Raw genomic sequence first — 17,406 nt, 5'->3', positions numbered from 1 at the left:
CCAGTGCCTATGTAATGAGGTCCCCCAAACACCCAAAAGGACAAAGGTCAGAAGGCTTCCTAGATGATGACCACATGGAGATGTGGGGAGAGTGGTGAGCCCAGAGAAAGCATGGAAGCTTCTTGCTTTTTTCCCATACCTTGCCCTAAGCATCTCTTCCATCTGGCTATTCCTGAGTTACATCCTTTCATAATAAACCAGTGATCTAGTTAAGTGAAGTATTTTTTGAGTTCTGTGAGCCCTCTAGCAAATTAATTGAACCCAAGGAGAGGACTGTTACGAATCTCTGATTTAGAGCCAGTTATCAGAAGCACAGGTGACACCCTGAACTTGCAATTAATATCTGAAGTCGGGACAGTCTTGTCAGGCTGAGCCCTTAACCTGTGAAACCTACTGTAGGCTGTCCAGCTGGGGGTGGACAACTGCTTGGTGGTGTGTGTGTGTGGGGGGGGGGAAATGCATACATTGTAATTGATGCTAGAATCATCTTACCCATGCTCAGGGCCCTTGGCCTAATAACTCACCTTGATTCAGCTCCCTTCCCTCTCTCTATCTCTTGCTTCCCTTATTCCTGACTGAATTATTCCTGGAAACATTTGCTGGTAAATTGCTTTCCCAGGAATCCTCACTTCAGGGTTTACTTCTGGGACACTGGGGTCTGAGTAATCTTCAAAGAAGCAGCAACCTTGGTATGTCCTTGTGTGTGTGCATGTATGTTGGGTGGAGGTGAGAAAGCAAAACTCTCAGTCAGGGAGGAGTCTGAACCAAAGTCCCAAGTTGTGATGAATTCGGGAAACAGCAAGCAGTCCAGCTGGGCTGGAGCGCAGTGCAGAGATGGCAGGTCACAGGGAGATGTGAGACTGGAGTGGCCCATAAGGGATGGAGGTCATAAAAGAGTAAGTCACATTAAGAACTTATCTTCAGGGTAACAGTGAACCATTGAGAGGCTACAGTGAGGACACAGATCTGCTCTTTGGGAAGATTGCTGTGTTTGCAGTGGGAAGACCGTGTCTGAGAGGAGCAAAGCGGAGTCAGAGCAGTTCGGGGGCTGGTCCAGACATGCCGGTGGTTAACTGGAAAGAGATCATTGGAATGGAGCGGGAGAACATGGGTGCATTCAAGAGATGTTCCAAACAAGATTCAAGTTTTGATCAAGCGAGCGAGTGATTGCATAGGGATGGGTAAGGAAAGAGAGGAGGCAGAAATGATCCCCGGGTGGTCACAGGTCTGGGTCCCCCAGAATCAGACTCTCATTTGGGAACTGGAAAGCAGGAAGTTGATTAGAAAATGCTCTCAGTACTGACCCTTGTTGGCAGAAAGGGACAGAAACTGGACTGTAATGAAGTCTCCATAAAGGCTTCAGTCAACCTCATGGGGGGTCTGGAGCTGGGCGGGCCCTGCAGGAGCTGTCCTGAGTGGGGACAAGGGATCTAGGCCCCTGTCCACACCAGCCAGCCCCAGGATGGAAATAACCCCGGGGGATGGCGCAGAACCTCGGATGATGTGGCTCCCTTCAACTGAAGGCAATTCCTGGGGAGGGCTGACAGCTGAGCCATCAGCCAACAAGCTTCCCAGCGGCTGAGGAGGGAGGTCCTCCTGTCCTCACAGGGGGGCCGGGCAGCACAGCACAGCATCCACCACTGACCCTTAGGTGTGAGGTGCTTGTGAGGCTTTGCAGTGGCACCCAGTTTTTGGCGTCTGGATTTCAGGAGAGGATGAGCTGATCTTGAGGAAAGGGGTTATCAGCTCTGGGCCTCTTTAGGGTCTTAGACCCTTTTGAAAAGTTGATGAAGGCTCTTCTCGCATTCACAACTCCAAACAAAAATCTGCATAAAATTTCAGGAATTTGTCTTAGCTTGGGTCCACTCATAAGTAGAAACCTGGGACCAAGATTTGGATTCAAGCTGTTCATTTGGGAAGTGATCTCAGAAAACTGAGGGAGTAGAGAAATGAGCAGGGAAAGGAGAAAAGCCAATAAATGTACATTAATGGGCAGGTGGTCAGCTGGGGCTCAGTCTTGCCGGAGCCCCTCCGAGAAGCCCCGAGGAACATACCCTAGAATCGTCCCACCCACCCAGCCAGGCAGCTGAGGCATTTATCTGTCATCTCTCACTGGTTGAGGATCACCTTGGGGGCATGAACTCTCTGGCCTTTCCCGTCACCATTCTCTTCGCTTTCCCACCCCTGCAGGTCCCAAAACAACACGGTCCAGTGGCCAGAGAACGCCCTCTGGGCAGAGAGGTGCAGGTGCTTTCTTACTGTAGTAAGAAACCATCAGATTGCCAATAACGGCTTGAGAGTCCGAACGCACAGCAAGGGCACCCACAGCACCTGCCACTGGACTTGTATGTTCCTGGAGAAGAATTCTCGCCAGAGAGGACTGAGGAACACGGAGATGGCAGAAGACATAGCCAGTGAAGTAGGAACAAAATAATCAAAACAACGTGGTGCCGTGTCAACAGTCTGAAGTGATGGAGACGTCTAGGGTACACAGCTTCCTCCAGCTGGGGCCCCACGGGAGTCACAGAGGAACTTACTGCTGTCAGTGAGCCTGGTTTTTCTGCTGTAACTCGGAGTTCTCCAGTCCTGACACGGCCTTGCCCGGACAATTCAAGGACCAGATGGAAGGCTGGAGTGGCCAACTGTTGGAGAGCAGTTTGGGAAACTAGGGTGCAGCTCTCAGGGGGCTAGGATTGAAGGGGATATTTAATCATTCACGAGTTCAGACTGGCAAGTATATAGAGAGGGCCAAGCCACTCGCCTCTGTGCCACAAGAATGCCTCAATTAAATGCCATTCAGTCAGAAGAGGCAGAAAGAAAAACAAACCTTTTGGCTGTAATTTCGCACTGGGTTTTTTTCATGTAAATCAAGGGGTGCGAATGGCCTGTTCCATCAGCCCTAAGTGTCAAAAGCGCAGAAGTCTGCAGCTGTCGGTCTGCAGTGTTACCCAGTGACCATTTAAACAGCCTATCAAGTTCCTCTCGGAAAACAAGGTTCTGAGTCCCAGTTCCGAGTTGAACCACTTGAAATGTTTGATGGCAGTGGAGCCAAGAAGTCTCAAAAGCGGTCTTACAAAGGGAGCGTTTCCTCAAGGTTGAGCTCTACTGGTTTTTGTAGTTGTAGTTGCGGCTGCCGGGGTTTGAGTTTTCTTGCTCCTCAGAACACCTCCTCGCTACAAACAAACTGCCCTTGAACAAAGTGCTGTCGACCGAGGGAACAAGACGCAGTGTACACAAAGCTAAGGAAAGGTTAAGAGGAACTTGGTAACCTTGGGAGAGTCTGGAAATGAGCGACGCTAACAACGGGCCCTGCACACGGTGGGCGCTCGGTCAGCAACTGTGCCTTGGCACTGGCGGCGGCAGCTGCTGTTCTGCAGGGAAACCTGCTGTGATCATTTCCTCCCACTTGGGAGAGACGATACAACTCTGTTTATTCATATCCTCAGGAGATTATAAAACCCTTGAATGCAGAGATTGGAACCCTCTACGCCCACCCCCACCAAATACCCCCGTGTTGACGGAATCACATATACACATATTCCAAACAATTCCACAGTGCTCACATCACCGTGTGCTCCCTAGATGATTTGGTTGATCATTCTGCAAAGATCTGGGTAAAACAAGGAGGAAATCACAGCTTAAAAGGGCAGAGCTCCTGCATTATTCTCCTGCCTTTCCACTGCTGAGTGATCTTGAATGAATTGCTAAATTCCTCTGAGTTACAGTTTTCCCAACCAGAAAATGGATAAATCACCCCCTGTTTACAAAGTGCCCTGGTAAGACAAGTGGAAATACAATCAAAAGTTTATCAAGTGAGTTCTCTCAACTAGAATAAAAATTAGACCATGACATTTTGGATAAGACTCAATATTTTGTTAGTCAAATTCCATCAAAATTATACTTAGGTGCATTAACTTAATTTAAGAACTAGTGGAAAATTATATTACTATTTGACACATTACTGCTCTGCATAATTATTCAATCAGAGCTCCCCTGAAACAAATTAATGCTGATGCAACCCAATCTTTTTTTATTTTGAAAGAGTTTAAGAATACAGAAAAGCATGAAGAATATAATGAGCACCCATACATCCAACTTTTGGGAGACTCACATTTTGCTATACTTTCTTCAGAAATAATACATTAAAGATCCAGTGGAAGTTCCCTGCATATCCCTTTCTCAGCCCATTCCTTTCCCTCTTTAACCAGGGATAAGGACTTAAAGCTGATGTGATTGACGCTGCGTGTTGCATGCCCTCAGCCTACCTCTGGCTTCAGCCCTCAGCCATACTGGCAGTACCCCACCTCCAGGGCCCAACTCTTGTCTGTGTCTCTTTACTCCAAGCCTTTCCTCCAAATCCTCAAAGAGTGCACTCAACCCTCATGGGCACATCACCAATGCAAGGAGCACCCCCAGGAGCAACATCAACCCATGGGGACAGAGCCTTGTATAAATGCCCTTAGGACAGATGATTCTTAGGGATCTCATGGGACTGAGCCCTGTTCCCTAAAGCAGGGACCTCATTAACATACCCTTTCCTGGCTTTCCCCCTTCTCTTGGCTCATTCTCCCTGCTCCTTCATACCTACTCCCTGGGATGGCCCCTTGATAAATGCCCTGCACCCAAGTCCTGGTCTCAGTCTCTGCTGGAAGGGATGACAAACTAAGACAAGGCTCTCTGGTAATTTTCTACTGCTTTCAGGCAGGTATGGTTCTATCACTCACGTGCCTGCATGCATTCAGGGACAATATATAGCTTTTCTGCAGGTTTTTGAACTCTATATAAATAGTATCATACTATACTTGTTTTTTGTACTTGTGACTTACCTATGCATTTTGCTGCTTTCCAGAACATGCACATTTGGTTTCCAAATGTTGAACCAATGTATTATATCCAACATACTAAACTCTAGTTAAGTCTTTCTCAGTTCATATCACATTAACATCTAAAGGGGCTGTTGAACTCAAAAAATCTCAGTACAAGTAAAATTTTCCAATTAGATGTAAATGTTTGTATGCACAGAAGACTAAAATTTTAGCAAAATTATTAATTTCCTGGGGTAAAGAATTACCTTATTGCATGGAATTGGGCGTTCACCATAATTGTCATGTCTTTAATAAATTCATGTATTGCTTTAACTCTTTCTCTTTATAATGTGATTTTATGTATAGCGATTTTACATACTCAGTCTCAGTTGAGTCTCTCAGCTCTGTGAAAGCCTGACTTACTTGTTTCTTCCACACATCTAGCCTTGCACATGGAAGGCATTTGATAAATATGAATGAATGAATGAATGAATGACTCACCATTTTATTCACGAGAATACTAAGTTCCCTAAAAATAAAAACACTACATACACATAGCAAATTAGTGGTGGACCTGGAAGTAAAACCCAAGTCTAGGAGCCAAAATTTGATTCAAAGCATTTTGAAATCTGTAAAATAATGTTATGTTATCTTCTATAATTAGTGATTACAGTAGTACCAGTTCAATACTTCCTTTTGTTCAAAGATCAGTTTATGAAAGCCACAAGAATGGCTCTCTCTCTTAACATGGAATGCCAACAGAATCTAGAATACAACCCAGGAACAAAGCTACTATCTTTATTTTTTCTTTTCCACATAAATCTATCTATCGGTCTATATCTATCTATCTATCTGTGAGAAAGCACTTAACATACAGCAAAATGGAAAGACCACAGTTACACGAATTTTTATATTTATTCACCATGAAATTAAGATGTAGAACATTTCCGGCTACCCCAAAAGATGTCCTCATGCCCCAACTCAGTTAATTACCACCCCCAACTCTGCCAAAGATAACTACTGTTCACACTTCCCTCTCTACAGATTACTTTTTGCCTATGTTGGGACTTCATGTAAATGAAATCATACAGCCTGTATTTTTTGACATCTAACTGCTTTCACTTAATCGTATGTCTATGAGACACATCAATGTTGCATGTATCAAGAGGCATCACTTTTTCCTTGCTGCATTCATCCACTGCATGAATACACCACAATTTTCTTACTTACTTTACTATTGATATACATTATAAATTGTTTCTAGTTTGGGGCTATTATGTATAAAGCTGCTATGATCATTTTTTATTTTTTTACTTTTTTAAAGATTTGCCATGAACGTTCTTAATGATATCTTTTGGAGGATATAAAAGCCCGGATATATTCTATTAGCTATATACTCAGAAGTGGACTGCTAAGGCACAGGCCTGGCATTTAGTTTGCTTTGATAGATGCATTGCTTTGGGGGAAAAGGTGTGAAGGGTTTCCTTCACCTGAAAGAGCTGGTAGGGAGCAGAGCTCCTGTTTCTAAATGGCTTCTCATTAAAAACCATAGATTTGGAATTCCCACTATGGCTGCAGTGGCTCGAGTTGCTGCAGAGGTACGGGCTTGATCCCCAGTCTGGAACAGTGCATTAAAGGATCCGGTGTTGCTACAACTGTAGCATAGGTCATAGCTGTGGCTTAGATTCAATTCCTGGCCTGGGAACTTCCGTATACTGAGGGTGAGAGTATAAAATAAAAAACCATAGATTTTTTTGGAGTTCCCACTGTGGCACAGCAGGTTAAGGATCTAGCATTGCCATGGCTGTGGCACAGGTTCACAACTGCAGCTTGGATTCAACCCCTGATCTAGGAACTTCCATGTTGGCCCAGGCAGCCAAAAATTTTGAACATTTAAAAAGTAAAAAATTTAAAAAAAATAGATTCTTTGATTGGAAGAGACCTGAAAGAGGCAAGACCTGGCCTCCCACACAATCCCGAGTCCTTCTCTAGCTCCAGTCATAGCTGCCCTGAGCTGGGCCACTTTTAGTAAGCAGACGTCACTACTTCCAAAGGACTTGGACAGTCCTGCCTCCTTGTGGCATCCATCCATTCTTTTCTTTAAATCTTCCATGCCTCAAGTAGACCATAAATACTCGTTTGGCTTGGATCTTTTCCCCAAAACTCCTTTTTTTTTTTTTTTTTTTTTTTTGGCACTGAACAGTAGACTAGAGTTGGCTCAGATAAGAGTGAAATTTGTTTCCAATTGAAAACAAATACAGCTTCCATCAGTATTGATGAGCAAACTAAGCAGAGGTTACATGATGACAGTTTAGAAAAGTCAAAAGGTGTAGTCAACCACCAATCATCTCACTGTTGGTGCCATATGTCACGGATTCTCAGATCCTTAAAGGCTCTCAGAGACCATCCAGTCCAACATTCATCCAATGCCAAATCCCCAAGGCATTTCCAAATCTGTTTAAGCATGTCCAAGGGAGAGAACTTTGCTCATTCTGAAGCAACCCATCCCACAGTCACATAGATCCATTTGCTAGAAAGTTCTTCCTGTTAGCTTTGAAGCTGCCTTCTTTTAATTCCTACCTATTGGTCCTTGTTTCGAACTCTGAGACTCTTGAAAACGAGGTTTTTTTTTTTCCATTCAGCCATTCTGCAAAGATTATAGGAGCCCCTTCAATACCGAAGCAAACTGTCATCATTTAGCAGGTAAATTTAAGAAGGATGGGGAGTTTCCATTGTGGCTCAGTGGGTTAAGAACCTGACTAGTATCCGTGAGGTTGCGGGTTTGATTCCTGGCCTTGCTCAGTGGGTTAAGGATCCAGCGTTGCCGTGAGCTATGGTGTAAGTCACAGATGCGGCTCGGATCTGGTATAGCCATGGCTGTGGTTTAGGCTGGCAGCTGTAGCTCCAATGCGACCCCTAGCCTGGGAACCTCCGTATGCCATGAGTGCAGTCCTAAAAAGAAAATAAAGGATGGATGCAGGGGATAGGGCCTTAGGATGAGACAAACACTGTTTCATGTTTTAGGTTTTGTAATTTGTTGTTCTTTGCTTGTAACTCTTCTATTTTTAATTTTGCTATGGCTTCACTGATCACCAAAGAAGGAATATTCAGGCTTCTATCATGTATCAAGGCCATGGTGATATCTCCCATCTCATAGCTCAGTGCCCTTGTCCTCTGGCAGTTGACCAGAGTAGATGTAGCCTCTCTACTGAGCCCTCTGGGCCAATCTGGTTGGCAGTCTGGTGTGTGTTAATATAGACTAACAACAGTCTTGTAGTTAAATTCTTATGCCAAGAATCAGTGTGCTGGTCTAGGCACTTTGAATCCTTGTTTCCTTTGTGCAAAATCTAGCTTTTGATACCCATCTCAAGGGAACATTATAAGAACTAAACATGTTTATGTATATGAAGTATTTGGCCCCACACAAAGCACACAAAAGATGCTCAGTAACATTCTCTTCCCTCATCTCCCTCCCACCGCTGCTTCTGAAACCATGAATAGCCAATCATGAAAAGGAACTCTGCGGTGGTACCATAGAAAGACCTATGAAACTGGCTTCCATTCTAAGCCTAAGTTTCTAATTTTAACTATCAACTCCATAAGAGGCCATTTTCTGCCCAGATTAACTATTTATCTGCGTGCCTCCTAGTGGGGTTTTTTGGCAGCAGTTGACCGGGGGTGGGGGTGTGAGTGCAGGAGGTGGGGGGGGGGGGTCGGATCAGCCATGCCCATGGCATGCAGACGTTTCCAGGCCAGGGATCAAACCCATGCCATAGCAGTGACATAGCCAGATCCTTGACCCACTGTGTCATCAGGGAACTCCTACACCCCTACTGGTTTTTGATGCATTTTATGACACAGTATTTTACGTCCTAAGAATATCCATGATCTGAAGCCTTCTAAAATTCTCACAGTACCATGGAAATTCAGCAACCCTTAACACTTAACAACTCAATTCATTCATGGGAGGAAGAGGGCTTTTCGAATACACAGGCCTAGTAACCATGCTCAAGAGGTGAGTGGGATGGAGCTGGACTGTGAGGGCAGCTTAAGGTCATGCTGACACAATGGCCCTGCCAACTGTCCCTCTGGGTGGAGTTGGCCCAAGCCCTGGCCTGCAGTTGGTAATTTGAGAGCTGGGAATGTGTGACTTAGGCACTGTTGGGGTGATAATCAGCCAGGTCTCAGAATACCCTAAGGTGGCTCGTCACGCCCCTCACTGAAAAAAACTCCAGCCAAATGCAACAGCCTTGATGGTAAGTCCCACAGTTTGGCAAGAATGCCAAGCCAGCTCATCACTTATTTATTTGAGATCAGCCAACATTTATTGAGGGTCCTCTCTGCTCCATCTCCTTTACAGGAACTAGATAATAAATTAGATTGCCTCTGGAGCCTGCAGTCTCCATTTCTGCTCTGGGTCTCCTCAGGGAAGTATCTTTTTAAGAGCATGTGCCCCCTTTGGCAACCTCTCCCAACTGCCCCCCTCCCACCAGGGTTAAATTGGTGAACTCCTAAGAGAGCAGAAATCCAGTTTCTTCCTCTGCATAATTCCAGTTTTCTCCAGGTGCCGTTTTTTTCTCCCAAAACTGGACAGAGGTACTAGGTAAACCTGGACTCTGCTAACATACGATGGCTTCGGTCCCCCAGCACCTTGCTCATGTTGGGCCAGGCCCTTGATCAGGGCAAGTCACTCGTGGGGAGGACATTTGTTTACCTCTCGAATGCAGGCATTTTCCAAGTGAGACAATGAGAACAAAACTAAACTAAATCATTTCTCTACCGGAGCTCAGAATGAGTGAAAAGGCTGCAGGGGAGGGGCGGCAGGGGCAGGTGGGGGAGGAAGGAGGAGGCAGTGCAAGAGCTCTAAGCCGGCCTCCTAGCATCCTAACAAGAAGAGGAGCAGACTCAGAGTCCTGTTGCAGACTTACAATTTCACTGATTTGAGACCGAGGTTAAGCAAGCCTGACAAAGTGGTTCATCAAATCGGAGGTGAATCCCGCATCTATTGGATCTCATTAATTCCCAGACTGGTTTATTGTCAATCTCAATCAGTTCAGCCCACCACGTAGCACTTTTGTCTCTCCGCACTGGCTTCCACCATCCATCTATTGGGGGCCTGACTCCGTTCCCCGAAATAATTTCACTGTTCCTGTCATGTCGGCTACTGGCTGTCTGCTGGGAATCCTAAAAGCTCTGTAGGTGGTGAGCGGGACAGCAACTGGCGACTCATTTACCAAAGCCTTTCTATTTTTAATTTTTTTCTTTCGGAAAATATTCCATGCTAAAGTTTCCCTTCCCTCCCTCCCCTCCTTTGTGGTATTTTTAGGTCGTGCAGGCTCTTCAGAACGAGCGTCTAGCTTGCTGGGCGCTGCAAATAGCTTTTCCCCTTACCTGCCAGTCACGGTGTACTACAGGCGTGTGTCATGTGGAGAGCTGGTCCTTTTTACTCCAGCCTTTTACATGGGCTTCGCTTCTGTGTGCCGCTAATCTGTCGAGAAATCAAAGACACGCCAGCCTCAAAGGGGAGGCCCTGGCCCCACAGCTGCCTTCCAGGGTTATTATGAAGGCCCATCCATTCCGTACCAGGAGCCCGCTGGGAGCAACTGGCAGCAGACAGGGGGAAGCCAGAGATCAGGGATCTGAGCAGGGCCAGGCGATTTGGGCGAGGGGAGGGTGGGAAGGGGCACTCGGGATCAGGACTTGAAAGATGAAAGCATCCTGGGGATGCTGTAGTCACGACTGCTTTCAGGCGAGGCTAGACGCGAGAATTATCCCAGACGCTCGTGGGGGTGACCAAAGGTCCAGCCAGCCCAGGGTCTCCTCTGTCAGGGGTAGCTCTGGAGCTTCTATGAGGAAGAGCGAGGGGCGGAGCAAGCTGTGAGCCGTCCTCCTTTCTATCATCCTCCCCATCACTCCTGCAGGTCCTGAGAGAGGCCTTGCAGCCGCCTGGCCCTCCTCAAAAACTATGGGAAGAGACTATAAATAGCATCTCTTAGGGCAGTGGTTTTCAAAGTGTGGTCCCCAGCAGCAGCCCCGGGAAACTTGTCAGAAACGCAGAACTGCACACCCCCACCACAACTCTGGGGGTGAGGCCTAGCCCTTTGTTTTAACCACCCCTCCCAGGGATTCTGACGTGCACTGCAGTTTGACAGCCACTGTATTGGAAAAAACAAGGCAGGGATATCTACTGAGGAGTCAAATGAAGGAGAATTCTTTTTTAAGGTTGTCAGAGAATGAGATGGAAATACTGGGATTCGCAGTTGCTTCTCATATGACTTCTGAAATGAAGCGAAAATGAATGAAATGGAATGTTATCAACATCTAAAAATAGCAAAATGGTCATAAACCAGAGGAAAAGAAACAAGAATAACTTTTTAAAATTCATGTTATAATGTTAACTAGACCCTATCTGATGTTTTCTTGGGGGAGATGGGGGTGAATTTCCCGTTGAAAAGCTATAGTCAGTTGGGACCAGTGCACTGGGTTTTGATTATGAAGAGAACATCCCCAAAGACCATGCATGCCTGAAATTGCTGAGTCCCCCCAAAAATTGGGCTTGAAAAGTCATATAAATATGTCATAGTGATTACTGATGTTTCTAAAAGATAAACCTACAAGGACAACTTTTAAATTAAAATTCTTGGCTGTTCGATATAGTAGAATAAGATAGAAGACTCCCTCCTTGCTCTCAGCTCAGGGCCTCCTTTCTTATTTACTGAGAAAATTGAAGTCATCAGAACTGAAATCCCACATGAGCCGACTACCAACTATCCCCACGTCCCTGCCTCTCTACACCCTAGCCCATGTCCCCCGGCAGGGCGCCTTCGCACAGTGCTCTAAGGCCACCTCCTCCCCTTGTGCCCTGGAATCCCACTGGCTCTTACCTCCTCAGAGAGCAAATGTCCCCTCCTGACTGGACAGTCTCATCTGCATATAAACGTTCTCAAGCGTGGCCCACCTGTAACAAGACAGTCATCACTGTCAGCTGCCACTCGATTTCCCTGCTCCGCTTTCTAGTTAAACTAAAATGAAATTGGTCCAAGCTTGCTGTCTCCACTTTCTCTTCTCCAAGTCTTTTCAGATCCCTTTCCAATCAGGCTTCCAGCCTCACCGGCTCCACGGAAGTTATCCTCCTCCAGGTCACCATGTTGTGACACCACCATGTGACTTCCATGTTGTCAAACACAGGGACCTGTGCCCACCTCATCTGGTTCAGCGCGGGAGCCTTTGATATAGCTCTACTGACTTCACTCTCACCTCCTTTGCTGTCTCCCCTCTGAATCCCCTCGCTTCTCTCTATCCCTAAACTTTGGAATGTCTGAGAACACGCCAGCGTCTCTGGCCTCCCTGAAGGTCCTTAAACCTGCCCAAGCTGCTCCCACCGCGGGGTCTTTGCACTTGCCATTTCCTCTGCCAAGAAAGCTCTGCCCCTGCATTTACACTCCTTCCTTCCTGATTTCATTCAGGCCCCTGCTCAAATGTCACCTCACCCGAGAGGTCTCCCCATCCCTCTCTCTAAACCCATCCACAGCCCTGCTCCATCCCAGCCCACCATCTCTCCTTTTATCCACGTTATTGTCTTTCATAGCGCTTATCACTAGCGGGCATGTTACATAGTTACTTGCTTACTGTCTGCCTCCTTCACATAGGATGTAAGCTCCAGGTTCCCCAGGCTCTAGCACAGCGCCTGGCACATAGTAGGCTTTCAGGAACACTGTGTTGAATGAATGAACAGAGGTATATTCTCTGTCCTGGGGAAGGAGAGGGTAAGGGCGGGCTCCTCTCTGTCCTAGAAACTTGACACTTACTGAGCATTTACCAGCTCCCTGAAACATTCTACACATTCGCCCCTGGTCGAGAATGGAATTAGTTCTCCTTATTTATGAGGAACCTCATCTTGTGACGCATCTTATCATCTGATATGATGAACCTCACACCAGCGTCTCCTGTGATGCTTTAGAAAATGTGAAGGCCTGGCTCTACCGCAAGGACCGCCTGATTCGGGAGGTCAGTCCTGAGAGTCTGAAAAGGAGACTCTTGAGAGTTGAATGGAGTGGTCTCGAGCATGAACCCTGAAGGTGCGCTCTCCGTTTGAATCTTGATGTCATCATAGCTGTCGGACTTTGGGCAGGTGACTACACCACTCTGAGCCTGTTTTCCAATCTGCAAAGTAGCGATAATTCTATTTCACAGGGTGGTCATGAGTGAATTAGAACAATGCCTAGCATGTAATAAGCAGGAACTATTATCACCTATATTGTACAAGTTTCTCAGGTGATACAGGCATGTAACCAGGTATGAAAACCGCTGATACAAACTGCAGACACCACCGAATGAGCGAGAAAGAAGATCGTGGTGAGGGGTAGGCAAGCCAGGGGCTGAGGAGAAACCAGAAGGCACACACTGGCTGGTTTCTGAAAGGTGACTAGGATTGAGCAGCTCACAGGACAGGTACGGTGCCCTGCTGAGGGTACTCAGGAACTCTGAGGCTGGTCGCAAGGAATCGGCCCCTTCTGCATTCTATTCTAGTTGGTTATTCTCACCCAGTAACCATCTCCAAGGTAGATGAACTGTCTTCTCCAACCAAAGCTGCTGATAGAAAGACCCAGTTGCAATGCTCAGGGCTGCTCAGCGCTTGAGACTCATAGGGCTACAGACCGGGCCCTGCCATGGTGGGGGTACGGTAGGCAGCAATAGCCCATCCTCCAAGACTCCAGGAGCCCTCATGCTCCTCACAAAAACCTTACCAACCTGCCCCCTGATGTCAGAAATCCCTTTAGCAGGGGACACACTTTTCTCTCCACAGCAAAAGATGCTTAAAATGCAAACACCTGCAGGAGAAGCACTGCTGTAAATTGACTACACATTTGATCAGAAAAGCTTAGTCATTGAGCAAAGGAGATTTTGATGGGAGAAGGGCACAATAGGCTCTCGGCCCCACCCCAACCCCATTCTCTCCTATTTCCCACCCCCCATCAAGAGCGTGAGAGCTGGGAGACTTAATCCAGCTGAAGAGGTGTGATATAAATGGCACAATAATGATTTCTATTTTTCTAAGTCACTTCTTTCTTGGGGCATGGTTTCATTTAGCTGAAGTAGAACTGGCAGGGCTGGGCCAGGCTTTTCATTCTACCTGTGAACCAAACCAAGGTTTTACCTGCCAATGGCCAGTGTGAGGTATGCATAGAATTCACTGGTTCCACCAGCAATCATTTATTGGGCCTCTGCCACGAACCAGGATAAGGATATCTTGACACAAGTTCAGGAACTGATGCCTCTCTGTGTGTATCTCCTTGAAGGGTCACTCTTTGCTTTCCTCCAACCAATTTCCAAGCTCACAGCCTCCCTAGCCATACTTAGGGTCATGCAGGAAAAGCTGCTACATTTGTATCTAAAACTGATGAAAGTATTGGTGCTTCTCCCTGCCTCTGATACCTCTTCACCTCTCCTCCTTCCTCCCACACTTCTCTCCCTTCCAGCTCCTTCTCTGAATGCCTGCAGTCCCTAGAAAGCCCTCAGGAGTGTGGGCTATCTCTCCAGGGCTGGGGCAACTCCCTGCCCTTCTGCCTGGCTGTCAGCATCCAACCTCCTTCCTTATCTCCCCCTGGGTCTCCCTAAATTCTCTGCTTTGATGGATTCATTGTGCGAGCAGACTTGTAGCCACTACTTGGAAAGGACTAGTCTAAAGGGTAGAGCACTCAGTTCTTACTGGTTACTTTCCTTCTTAAAAGATAGTAAGATTTTTTTCCCCAGAACAATCTTTCTTTTATGAGGCAAGTCTCTCCACTAAATCCAGGCAAATAACTTTCCCAAGCCCTACTTCTGTATCCAATGCCCCCATTTTGCCCTGTTTGGCTTTTCTTCAAGGCTACAGAAGGGGCTAAGAGGACGGCCAAACCCCAGGCCACAGCTGGTCATACCTGGGCAGCTCAAGTACACCTGACATGATCTGGGACCTGGAAGTAGAGCCTCCATCCTGGGTGGCCCTCCTTGAGGTAATGCTTGTGTTGGCCATGGTGTGTTGTGGGCTTCAAATAGGAAGGTCAGAGAGAAAGCCAGGTTACTTTACCCCATTTAATCTTAGCCTCCCTACAAAAGAGATATCATCATCCTCACTTTACAGGTAAGAGACTGAGGCAAAGTGAAGGCATAGTAAGTCAGTGCTTTTGGCTGCTATGTTATCCTACACTCCGAGGGATACCGAAAGGCCCATAGTTCAAAATTATCTTTGAATTGTCTCTTATCCAGACTGCAGGCGCACACACACAGGCACACACACACACACAACCACTCCTATTTTACTATAATTAATAAGCAAAACTGTCAGCACATTAACCCAAAAGATCCATTAGATTCTATAACTTGGGTTATGTAACCTGAAAGATATGAACTAAGCAGACTCCCAAGGGGCTGATAAGACCCCTTGCCCTTATCCTTGGGAGAAGACGTTCTGGTATAGAAGCAGCACTGACTCAGGAGTCCTAAGTCCTGGGTTGTGGATCTTGCATGGCCACTTACAAACCTGGTGACTTTGGCAATATGTCTTTCTCTCTCCAAGCCTCAGTTTCCTCACCGATAAAGTGGAACTTCGATACCTGCTTTACTTGCCTCATGAGGAGAATCAAATCAGATAATGGAGGGGGTGCCCTATCAATACACTTGTTAAGAAAGAAGACAATAAATGTTTTGGTGCATTCACATTTAGACAGTATGAATTTTATAGTCACTGACTCAAGTAAACAAAATCATAACTTTAAAAAATGTTCTATAAACTGGACTTCAATTCTATCTGGTATTCCCATCGGTTTGAAGCAGAAAACATAGTCTGATCACTAAATGGCTGCCGGACACTTCGGCGATTTTCTCAGCCATCCAGATTAAAACTTGAACAAACTCAGAATTCCCTGTGCTACCCCTCTCCTTCTCCTGCACTGGATCTCAGCTCATGTCTTATCCAAATGCTGTCCTCACCATCAACAGGAAGAGGGGCCTCCCTCTCGTTCTCCATCTAAATCTTTTGAGATGTGCCTATGTCCTCATTCCTTTCCTGGCTAAGTGGTCCATTCTTTGCTAAGATGTCCCACTATTTGGTATTACATCTGTGTGTGTGTGTGTGTGTGTGTGTGTGTGTGTGTGTGTGTGTGTGTGTGTATGTGTCATATATATACGACTTCTTATAGCTTAGACCTTAAAAATAGGTTTATCTCAAGCACTTGATCCTCTGATTTTTTCTATGTTGTCCCTCTCAGGCAATTTACTCACCTTCCTGACTTCCCCAAACTCACATCTAAGGTCAAGATGCCCAAATTAAAGCTCTGGCCCCATTCTTCCCCCCGGTCATCATAGAATCACAGTGTCAATGCTGAAAGAAACTGTTTCCCAATGGAACCTTGCATCTCTAACTGCTTAGGAGACATCCCTCGACCCTGGCTGTTTCTCAACCACCCCCAATTCACCACGGCTGCAAGCAAATTTATCATCTATTCCCCAGAGAGCCAGATCCCCTCTACACTGCCTTACAGTTCCCAAGGGACGTGCCATTACCTCGGCTGCTCAGGTTCAAAGCTGAGAGCCTCTCTGAATTGTTCTTTATGTCTCTCTCTTCACATCTGGTTGGCCTCACCATGCTCAATTCTCACCACTTCAGGCCTCTGGAATCTGTTTTTCCTTTCCATGCAGACGGGCACCACCAGCGTTCAGGCAATTATTGCTTCCTGCCTCAATTACTAAAATCGTATCTTGATTTGCTTCCAATTAAAATGCATCCTACCCGACAAGTCTCGCATCTACTTCTCTGTGACCTCCAATCAATACTTGTTGAGACATACGGGGTTCTTAATGGGTGGCACAGGGTTCACAGATGGGCTCCAGGGGAAACTGTGAGCCCTCTGAAATTATACAAGACATTACTTAAGCTAGACAATTAGAAATCTGATTTAAAATGCAAACGTTTCTCAGACAGGGGGGGATGTCAACTTAAACTCACACCTAAAATTCAATGGACCTCTCCTGAGACCAGATTTGAAGGGAAAGAATGAAGGCCCTGGGGCCCAAAGACTGAGTTTTGGTTCATCCTCCTTTTCCATGGGAACATCCACGGCAGCCCTTGGATTGGTTTCTTAGACTCTAGTCATTCATTCATTCTTTCTTTAGGCATTTATTCTCTATACATGGAGCAGAGTATGTACTTAAATTTATCATTTAATTTCATCTTCACCAGGAGCCTCTAATGAAGACTGTATTATACCTATTTTACAAATGAGGACACTGAGGCTTAGAGAAGTTAAAACCCTGGCCCAAGGTCACACATCTGTACTGTACAGAATGGCTGGGATCCAAACCCGGTATAACTCACATTCCTTCCAAAATACCTTATATTTTGGAGTTCCCATTGTGGCTCAGTGGGTTACCCACCTGACTAGTGTCCATGAGGATGTGGGTTCAATCCCTGGGCCTGCTCAGTGGGTTAAGTTTCCGGCGCTGCTGTGACTGTGGTGTTGGCTGGCAGCTGCAACTCTGATTTGACCCCTAGCCCGGAAACTTCCATATGCTGCAGGTGCAGCCCTAAAATTTTTTTTAAGTACTATTTTTTAAATTTTTT

At 46.2% G+C, this 17,406-nt stretch overlaps 1 long non-coding RNA gene across 7 annotated transcripts in view; it reads right to left on the bottom strand.

The window, feature by feature from the left end:
• The window catches only part of LOC106506943 (uncharacterized), a 525,822-nt gene that overhangs the window by 464,813 nt on the left and 43,603 nt on the right, over positions 1–17,406 (bottom strand). For 4 of the 7 annotated variants that reach the window (XR_014835283.1, XR_014835281.1, XR_014835275.1 and 1 more), the window contains exons 3-4: positions 11,690–11,763; positions 10,197–10,293 (exon numbers count right to left, since the gene is read on the bottom strand). The exons of the other annotated variants lie outside the window; for them this stretch is intronic. This is a non-coding gene — a long non-coding RNA (uncharacterized LOC106506943). The remainder of the gene's footprint in view (positions 1–10,196; positions 10,294–11,689; positions 11,764–17,406) is intronic. 7 annotated transcript variants of the gene reach the window in all.

The sequence above is a fragment of the Sus scrofa genome, chromosome X (genome assembly GCF_054392235.1).
Source record: "Sus scrofa isolate SSC_HxYL_T2T_F1_AM1 chromosome X, Sscrofa_HxYL_maternal_Yorkshire_Landrace_v2.0, whole genome shotgun sequence".
Classification (NCBI taxonomy): Eukaryota; Metazoa; Chordata; class Mammalia; order Artiodactyla; family Suidae; genus Sus; species Sus scrofa.
The sequence above is the reverse complement of the archived record's forward strand: the minus strand, read 5'-3'. Positions and strand labels throughout refer to the sequence as shown.